Genomic DNA, 9,513 nt, shown 5'->3' with positions numbered 1-9,513 from the left:
AACATTAATACATTTTTAGGACAAACTCTTATACATTTAACTTAAAACCAATTTCGTCTGATTTGAAACATATTTGCTGAAGCAACCATCCACAGAATAGTTCTCAACTATCCTTGAACCTGAAACGCCTGTTCAGATGCAATTGGTACTGTCAACATTTTTTGCACAATTTTAATGAGAAAAAAAATTAAAAGCAGACTTCTCCATACAGCCCGTCATTAATCACTGTGATGATAGCTGGGAAATAAATTAACTGATACTGTAACCTCTTCCCCTTCAGAAGCTAAGTAATCATAAAGGTACCAAGGGAAAATTGGTTACAACTGAACATGTCTTTAAAGAAGTGATGATAATTAAAAATGTTTTTAAAAAGTCAAAGTTTTGAAAATTTACTTTAGAAGAGTTTCAGGCTTAGAGATGGGCCTGAGGTTCTCATCTCTGCGTGTTGCTGCCTTACACTGCTCAGACTGTGCTGGAACATTTTTTTGCTTGTCACCCTGCTCCGGAGCACCCGTCTGTATCTTCTGCGGACATACGAGCCTCACTGTGTTCTGTTCTTTTCCTCAGCTGCATGAGGCATCCCAGGAGTCCTGCACATCTTTATGGATGGTGTGTCCGGCACCCTTGTCTCAAGGGACCTGCATGTCCACTGGACAGTGTCCTGCATCCCCTGCTCTAGACCTCCATGGCTGCACAGCCATTGCTGGTCCTGCCACAGTACATCCTGGACTTGGCCGTTTTCTAGAATTGTTTCATCACTAAAGAAAAACCTTCGGATTCTCAGTCCCCCAATTCCTCCCTTTTCTTGTAATGTTCTCTATTTGAACACATTTAAATATTATCTCATTTCAGGCCAAATATCATGGGGTCTCGCGTTCTCAATTCTCTTAAGCCTTTGTCCTTATGCCAACTTGCTTTGCTAAATAGCACACGGCCATAGATGATATCACCCCACAACCCCAGACACTGCTAGTTTCCTCATTTCCTACCTGGCCTGATGGGAGCTTCTGGAAAACTAGGGAATCACACAACCATGCAGATGACTTTAATTCCAAATTTATAAACTGTCTAATGGATTCTCAAAGCAACTCAATAAGTAAACATATTTATTATAGAACTCATAAAAGCAAGCAAACAAACAAACACAAATGCCCCTTAATATTATAAAGTACACGTAGGCAATGCCATGAAATTTATTTTAAATGTCTAATTTTTAATGGCTTCATGTTAATCTCCATTGTAGACACATTAAAATTTATTTATTTATTTTTAACTTTGTCTTGCTGGTGGCTATTTAGATTGTTAATGACCAATGCTAACTTTTCTTTTAGAATGAGTTCCTAAAGATAGACTCAGAGAGCTAAAGAACATAACAGTTTAAGGTTCTTGATGCACTTGAACCCATCATGTTGGAGAAAAGAGAGAACAATGGGTCACAAAAAACAACAGTGGAAGTAGAAGCGGCTTGTATAACCGAACTTGACCACATGTAATCCGGGCACCGATAGCATTTAAAAGTCTTCAAGTGACCGAAAATGAAGACGTGTATGTGTTTCATTTCTTTCATTACTTATAAGATTAAATTTTTACTTTATAAGTTTCTTAACATCTCTTATTTTGTGAAATACTTGTTCACATTTTTAAAGTAACCATTTGGATTCTTCCTGGCCATCTCACTTCCAATCCACACCTTCCCAATTTTGCTTTCTACCTTTGAGATTATGCTGAGTCTCGTCTGCCTGGCAATTCCCTCTTCTGCCTTCTGCACTGCGCTGGCTTCATTATTGACAATTCAGAATCCTTTCCCCCTTTGTGCCTGTTACTTTATATCACATGGGCTTGAACCCTGGGAATTATGTTTCCAGAATTCTACTGACCAGATTTCAGGTGAGATGCCAATAAACCTTTTATACAAAATTTGGCCGCATGAAAAAGAAGCAGAAAACATTGTATCTCCAGAGCAATGGTAGCCCAACACGCGGGCTTTGATGGAAGGAAAATATGAGACCTCTTCGCCTTTGGGGTATTTTCCCACCTGCTGTCCTATTTGTTGTTACCGGCAGCTGAGATTATCACTGTCATTTTCCTATAATCTTAATATAAATAGAACTCTTGACCACTAACACATTCCCCAGAAGGAATCACACTCAAATTTTCCCTGTGATTTTTCAGGCTGGACCACAGGCAATTACAGGAGTGAAGAAGGTCTCCTGGGGGAAAGTTGCCCTCCCCATATCAGACCCGCTGCCCTGCAGGACTGTAGTTTTTTGGAGGGAATTGCAGTCAAGGAATCTGGTTCCTCAGGGACAGCTGTGCTTTTACAGGAAGGTCCCCTTATCAGAAACAGGGTCCTACATACTTCCCAGCACCTCCCCCAAGACCTTTCCAGAGGCCTTGCCTACAGTACCTGTCTCCACTTCGACTCAGTCCCTGTCCATTCTGAAGTCTTCCTCCGTCTCTTATCCTGCCTCACAACACATAAAGAGGGAAGAGCCTTCTGTCTGAGACTTCGCAATAGAGACATGACCCTCATCACCAGGGATGCATTCACCCGACTTTTGCCCAGTTCCATTTCCAGGGGGAAAATGGAACACTGGGGAGAGAGTGTCTCCTTATGCTTGGCCCTGCTATTTGCTCTCCTGGGCTTTAACACCCTGTGTTCACTCCCTTTACTCATCAAGAACCTAGAGACATTCCTTTTGTTCTTCCAGAACCCTTACTGCTAAGTGTACCTGGTATTTCTTCTTCCTCTTCCACAGCACAAGAAGGAAGGTTACATTTCTTTCTCAAAGTTCTCTCCATCATTCCTCATTCATTTATTCAGTTAACATGCCGTATTATTATCCTTGGCACCAGATTGGTTCTTGAAACTGTAAGATGAAGAAGACTTGCTCTGTATCTTTAAAAACCTCCTTCTCTTAACTAAGAGATAAAAATGGGCAGATACTCAGGTTCAGAAGCAACCAAAGGGAGCCCCGGGAAACAGAGGAAGGTCACCAGTCCAATCAGTAGTTAAGTATTAATAGAGACAGAGGTTGATCTGGACCCAGAACAATCATATTAAAAAAAATGAATAGAAACTGAATAGAAATGAAACTTCCTGGAGGACGTGACACAGAGGAAAACACGGAAGGGGAAAGTAGGAAAAAGTAATATAGCCAGAAAAGGAAAAGGGATGAGAAGCGCTGTGTGTGCAGGGAACAGCGGCAGCCACGTGTGGACTGGGCAGTGTGAAGGAGAAAAGGAGAGCAACCTTGGGAACGAGGCCGTAGCAGCAAATATCACTCCTTATATTCCATGAGAGTTTGCATTTAGACTGGAAAGTAATCAAGGGTTACTGAAGGATTTTATTAGAAAAGTTATTAACTACAAATATACAATAATAACAACTTCCTCAAGCAATTCTAAAATATTCATCATGGTTAAGAGCTTCCTGAAACATGAGGCTGAAAAAGCCATGAATCCTTGAAGGCCTCCTGGTGCCCTTCTGTGAAGGAGCAGGACGCGTGGAGGCCTGGGAGGAAGGACAGGAGCAGGGCCGGCAGCCAAGGGCTTTGTCTTCAGACTCTTTGGGAACCAAATAAACTGAACATATTAAAGCAGCAATGCTATACTAGCTTCATTTCTAAAATTAGCATAGATAAAAATAAACATTACTACTTATGAGGGTCTGGTGAAATGGGTGCTCAGGGGCAGTCGTGTAAATCACTGCAAACTTCTCTGGAAATCAGCTTAATGATATGCGCCGAGAGCTATAACACTGTCATACCTTTTGACCCAGTAAATTCACTTCTGCAGAACATGAACCCAAGCGAGGATTATCATTACCAATGGAAAATAAAATGGCAACGACTAATGTTGCAGGGGAGAATGAATGAGATGATGCTTGAAAAATGCCTGTCACACTTCCAAGACATAGATGGGTTCAACAAATGGCAAGAGTCATTCTTCTTTTGCATCGTGGTTTTAAAAATGCCTATGTGTTAAATCATTGGTAAGAAAATCATAGCGTATGTTGGTTGCCCACTGCACGCAGGCTCCCTGCTAACTGCTGAGTGTATACCTACCCACATACAGGCATCATATATGTGGTATATGAGGTGGTAAATATTGTAAACTTGGTTCTTGCCCATATGATATGTATAGTCTAGTAGCAAAGACAGATGCTAAATAAATAAATATATTATATAAAATAGATGTGTATATATGTAGCAACAAACAGGTGATTAAGAAAAGGAACATAGAATTGTGAGAGAAAACCAGGAAACATTAACCTGAGAGACAGAGGCAGGGCGACTCCTGCTCACCAAATGAGTTTCAAGTAGGGATCTTATGGGGCGGCACCTGTGGCTCAAAGGAGTAGGGCACCGGCCCTGTATGCTGGAGGTGGCGGGTTCAAACCCAGCCCCAGCCAAAAACTGCAAAAAAAAAAAAAGTAGGGATCGTGTTATGAACTGAATTGTGCCCCCCGTTCAAATGCGGAAGCCCTTCCTGCTAGTATGATTTTATTTGCAGCTAGAGTCTTATAGGACGTAAATTTAAATGAGGTCAGAGGGTGGTTGGTTGGGATCCTAATCCTATAAGACCAGTCTCCTTATGAAAAAGGAAGAAGACCTCAGAGTGGGCTCTCTCTCTCTCTCTCTCTCTCTGTCTCTGTGCCCACTGGTGCACACTGTGGAAAGGCCACGGGAGCACACAGCAAGAGGCACAGTCTGCTCCAGCTCCATCCCTGTAAACAAGCTGGAACTACTCTCCTTAGTAAAGTATCTCAAGAATGGAGACAAAGTATCCAATGTACTCAGTATTTTTATGAAACCAATTTCTATTCACTCAGGCTTTCTTATGAAAGAGAGATCACAATTACAGCCCAGGATGAAGGAGAGCAATGGAGGCAGAAGGGAGCGGAGGGGGGAGGTTTGATAGAGGGAGGGTAAATGGTGAGACCACGCCTATGGAGCCTACTGCAAGGACACAAGTCAAATCTATCAAATATAGAATGTAAATGTCTTAACACAATAATTAGGTAAATGAGGTAAAAGCTATATTAATTAGTTTGATGTAAGCACTCCAGATTGTATAAAAAAAATCAGCACATTGTACCCCACATATGCATAAATGTATTCATGCCCTATGTGTATATGACTTAATAAAAGGCGGGAAGAGAAGAGGCAGCAGGGGAGGTGAGGGGCCTCACTAGGGGCCAACACTGCTGGTGCCTCCGTCACGGACTTCCAGCCTGCAGACCTGTGAGAAAATAAACTGTAGTTGAAACCTCCCGTCAGAGGCGCTTTGTTTGGTAGCCTAGCAAACTGGTGCACACCTGAAAGATGGGAGGAGGTGGGGACGCACAGAGGAGCAGGCAGAGGGGACGACAGACACAAGGCTCTGGAGGCTGGAGTGTCTTGCTGGGCCTGGACAATGGCAGGAAGAACAGCATTCCTGGTTTTCCTGGATCCATTGTAAACACTTCTTTAGGGAAGGAGGTCGAGACAATATGACCACTTTGTTATCTATGAGGATAACAAATGAATTTTAGTGCTAATGACCCTGAATTTCCCCTTTAAGGAGGACAAGGTGCTGGAGACAGGGGGAAGAGAGCAAAGTTCAACCTCTAAGAAGCATCCGAGGGGCTGATAACCAGTGAGGAAGCTCCAAGTTTGCACGTTACAGACGCCAATGTCAAAACCCAGAGGCGGAGGGATCTTAAACAAACAACATGTGAGCTAAGGTCAGACTGTTTGAGAATCCAGGTCTCCTACATCCTTTCCGATGTCTAAAACAATCCCACTGGACTAAACCAACGTTCCTGACCCCAATTGATCTTGTAATTGCCCTGCAGCACCAAATCTGGATTTCTAATAAAACTGTGCTCTGTCGCATCTGAATAATTCTGAGGAAAATAGAAACTGCAAACTAGAAGAAGAATTAACAGTGAATTCTCATATTGAGGGCATTTGTCTCTATATTCTTTTATTTTATTTTTATTTACTTATTTATTGATTTTTGAGACAGAGTCTTACTCTGTCACCCTCACTAGAGTGCTGTGGTGTCACAGCTCACAGCAACCTCCAACTCTTGGGCTTTAGCAATTCTCTTGCCTTAGCCTCCCTAGTAGCTGAAACTACAGGCACTTGCCACAACGCCTGGCTGTTTTTTTGTTGCAGTTGCCACTGCTGTTTTAGCTAGCCAGGGCCGGGTTCAAACCTTCCACCCTTAGTATATGGGGCCAGTGCTCTAGCCACTGAGCCACAGGTGCCATCCTTGTGTCTATATTCTTAGCAATATTCATCAAGCTCTGCTTGAAGACTCTGGGTCTACTTCATATATTGTTTATTTATATTACACTATAACCTCTCAAACACCTCATTTTTAAAATTGTTGGAAAGATGATAGTAATTCACATATATTGAGTATTAGGATATATATAAGAAGAGGTGAATAAATGTTTTGTACAACATTTTATCTATGAGGTGGGTACTTTTATTACCAAGGGATGAATAAATAGGGAGTATGTAGATAATTTTCCCAAGATTACCTGGCTAAGAAAGTGAATGAAATGATTTTCTGGTGTATGTTTAACAAACAGCACTCTGGAGGTAGAGTGAAGAAGCCCTGATGTTACAGACAAATTATTTGCATCACCTCAAAATTTTTCTGTTGAATCTTAGTCCCCACTGCAGTGATATTAGGAGATGGGGCCTTTGGGGGTGATTTGGGCATAGAATTAGTGATTACTGATTATTAAGAGAAAAATATTACTCTCTCATTCTTTCCACAATGCAAGGGCACAGAGAGAAGATGGAAAAGGTGTTATCTCACCAGACACCAAATCAAACCTTCCAGCCCCTTGATCTTGGACTTTCCAACCTCCAGAACTGTAAAAAATACATTTTGGTTGTTTACAAAGCACCACTGAGTCTGCGGCAGTCTGTATTGTACATCAGCCCAGACCGAGAAGGGCTGGTTGGTTGGTTTGTTTTGTTTTGTTTGTTCCATTTCTGGCATTGGTGCCTCTCTCCGCCTCCAGAGAGATGATCGTTAAACACTACCAAAGCATATCATTTCTAGTTCCTTCATTGACTTAACTAGAATATTTGTGTGGGTTAACTCACTTGTCATAGTTACAAAGTGATAGGAGGAGTTGGGAGCAGACACACAGCAGCACACCGTTTTATAACTCTAACATAACCACTGGTTCTTGTGAGGCTGGGGGACCCAGCTCTACTACACCATTTTACAATAGAAGCATGAATCTAGATTTCACAATGTAAAAACCATGCTATGTTTTCTTTCTTTGCCACTGGATATTAAAACTAGTGCAACTGGTACAATTTGTTAGATGTTTGTAAACTGGCTTATAAACAATCTGCCTTCTTCAACTTTACAGCAAAGGGTTTGTTTCTTTCATCCTCCTTGGTAGTTAAAGACTGGGTATGTTTAGAAAGACATCAACTTCCTTGGCCAATTCCTACATTTTCAGAGGGGGAAGAGATTGGAAAATGGATGGAAAAAATCCTATAATCATATTGTTAGAAAGATATGCAGTCTAGGACATAAATTTTTAGAGAAGTATGGCTAAAATTTAATTCCCAACATTTTCTCTGCAGTAGAGCCTGAATTTTGTTCTGGTGTTATGTGCTCCTACTACAGACTGAATGTTTGTGTCCCCTCCAAATTCATAGTTAAAGACCCTAACATCAAACATGATGGTCTATTTGGAGATGGGATCTTTGAGAGGAGGGTGCTTAGGTTATGAGGGTGGAGCCCTCATGAATGGGATTAGTGCCCTTATTAAAAAGGCCCTAGAGCAGTGGTTTTCAACCTGTGGGTCATGACCCACAGGAACTGTATTAAAGGGCCACAGCATTGGGAAGGTTGAGAACCCCTGTCCTAGAGAGCTTGCCTCCTCTTCTGCTATGTGAGGACACAAAGAAAAGATGGCCTTTGACCAGGCCATGGCCTTTGACCAGGGAAGGGGGCCCTTGCCAGACACTGAAACCACCAGCACCTTGATTTTGGACTTCCTAACCTTCAGAAGTGTGGGAAATAAGTTGCTATTGTGTATAAGCCACTCTGTTTACCGTATTTTGTTATGGTGGCCCAAACAGACCAAGACACTACTCTTCCCCACATGTCTTAGGGTTAGGGATAGGGTTCTAAAGCCATTATCTTGCTCTTGATTGATTTTGGTTTGGGCATATTAGCAAATTATGGGTAATAATTAGTGAAGGCATGTGTGAGAGCTTCTGAGAAATTACTGTAGTTTTCAAGTGGTACACAACACTTACTCCTTCTGTCTCCCTATGCTGCACAGAAATATTTCCTTCTAGGACCTATAACCATCTTATGTCCATGAGCTCAGCTCATGAGCTGGTTATGACAGGTGATAATATGGCAAAACTGGGGTTGTTACTGATGACTTTGAGCTGCTAAATTAATAATCCTGAACTTTTCCTTCCTCAGGGCTCATGTTCTGTGTCAGATAAATCCTCTAATTCATTTCTCATTTGAATAGGTCCATTGTCACTGGGATTCTCAAGGCCAGCTCTTTGCTATCTTTCTGTCCCATGTTCCTTTTTCCTCTAGAATATTTTTAAGATCTGGTTCATTTTAATTTTTGTCATGGGCTACACTGGCTAAAATTTGACCTTGAGATCTGAAAAATTTTGAGTTACTTCTGGGGAAAAGATGAAGATTGCTGACATTTTATGTCTTTTCAGAGCTGGAGGCATGAACAATCTTTTGAGATGAATTATATTTAATTTAAAAAAAGATAAATTAATGCTGTGGATATTTTATTTATTAAATGTAGAGCCCACTATTTACCTATTATTTTTATGAAAACAGAAGAAACAAGTGATTCTATGCAGCTCTTTTAAACTGAAAATTCTTTTCAGTGAAGTTAATTATTTCTTCACATGTGTCTGTGTTGTCTCTTGGCAGTTTTTTTTTCTGTTTCTGCTTTTGGCTTGATTTAGTATTTAGAGGTTTTTCTCCCTACTTTTTTCTCTCTGTGTGCATCGACAGTGCTGTGCATGTGAAGTTTCGTGTCATCTTATGTAGACGTTTATTTGTACACCTGTGTAATAAGCAAATACTCATAAGAAACACAGAAAGGGCATGTGGGCCTGAACCACTTCTCCTTGAGGAGACAGTATAAAAAATAATCAGTCATATAAGGCAATTTTCCTGGAAATTTCTCCAATGCCAGTGTCCAGAAAGACACATAAATAAGGACTGGGGTTTGTTTTAGATTAATGAGGACTAAAGAGACGTGAGTATTAAACCCAATGTGGAATACTCAGAAGGATGGTCTCCGGTTCCAGCCATTTCTGTGCACAGATGGAAGTAAAACGCAACAGAAATCAAGTGAGTGAGAAAGGCAGGAGCACATGAGCGTCCCAGCCCCTGTGACCCTGGTCTCAATTTCCACAGGAAGGAACCAGGCATGATGCAGACCAGAAGTATAAGCCTGCAGGAGGCCGGCTAACCTTGATTGCAGGGAGGCCCTGA

This window comes from Otolemur garnettii, unplaced genomic scaffold, assembly GCF_000181295.1.
Source record: "Otolemur garnettii isolate 467f Iridium unplaced genomic scaffold, OtoGar3 scaffold00083, whole genome shotgun sequence".
Classification (NCBI taxonomy): Eukaryota; Metazoa; Chordata; class Mammalia; order Primates; family Galagidae; genus Otolemur; species Otolemur garnettii.
The sequence above is the reverse complement of the archived record's forward strand: the minus strand, read 5'-3'. Positions refer to the sequence as shown.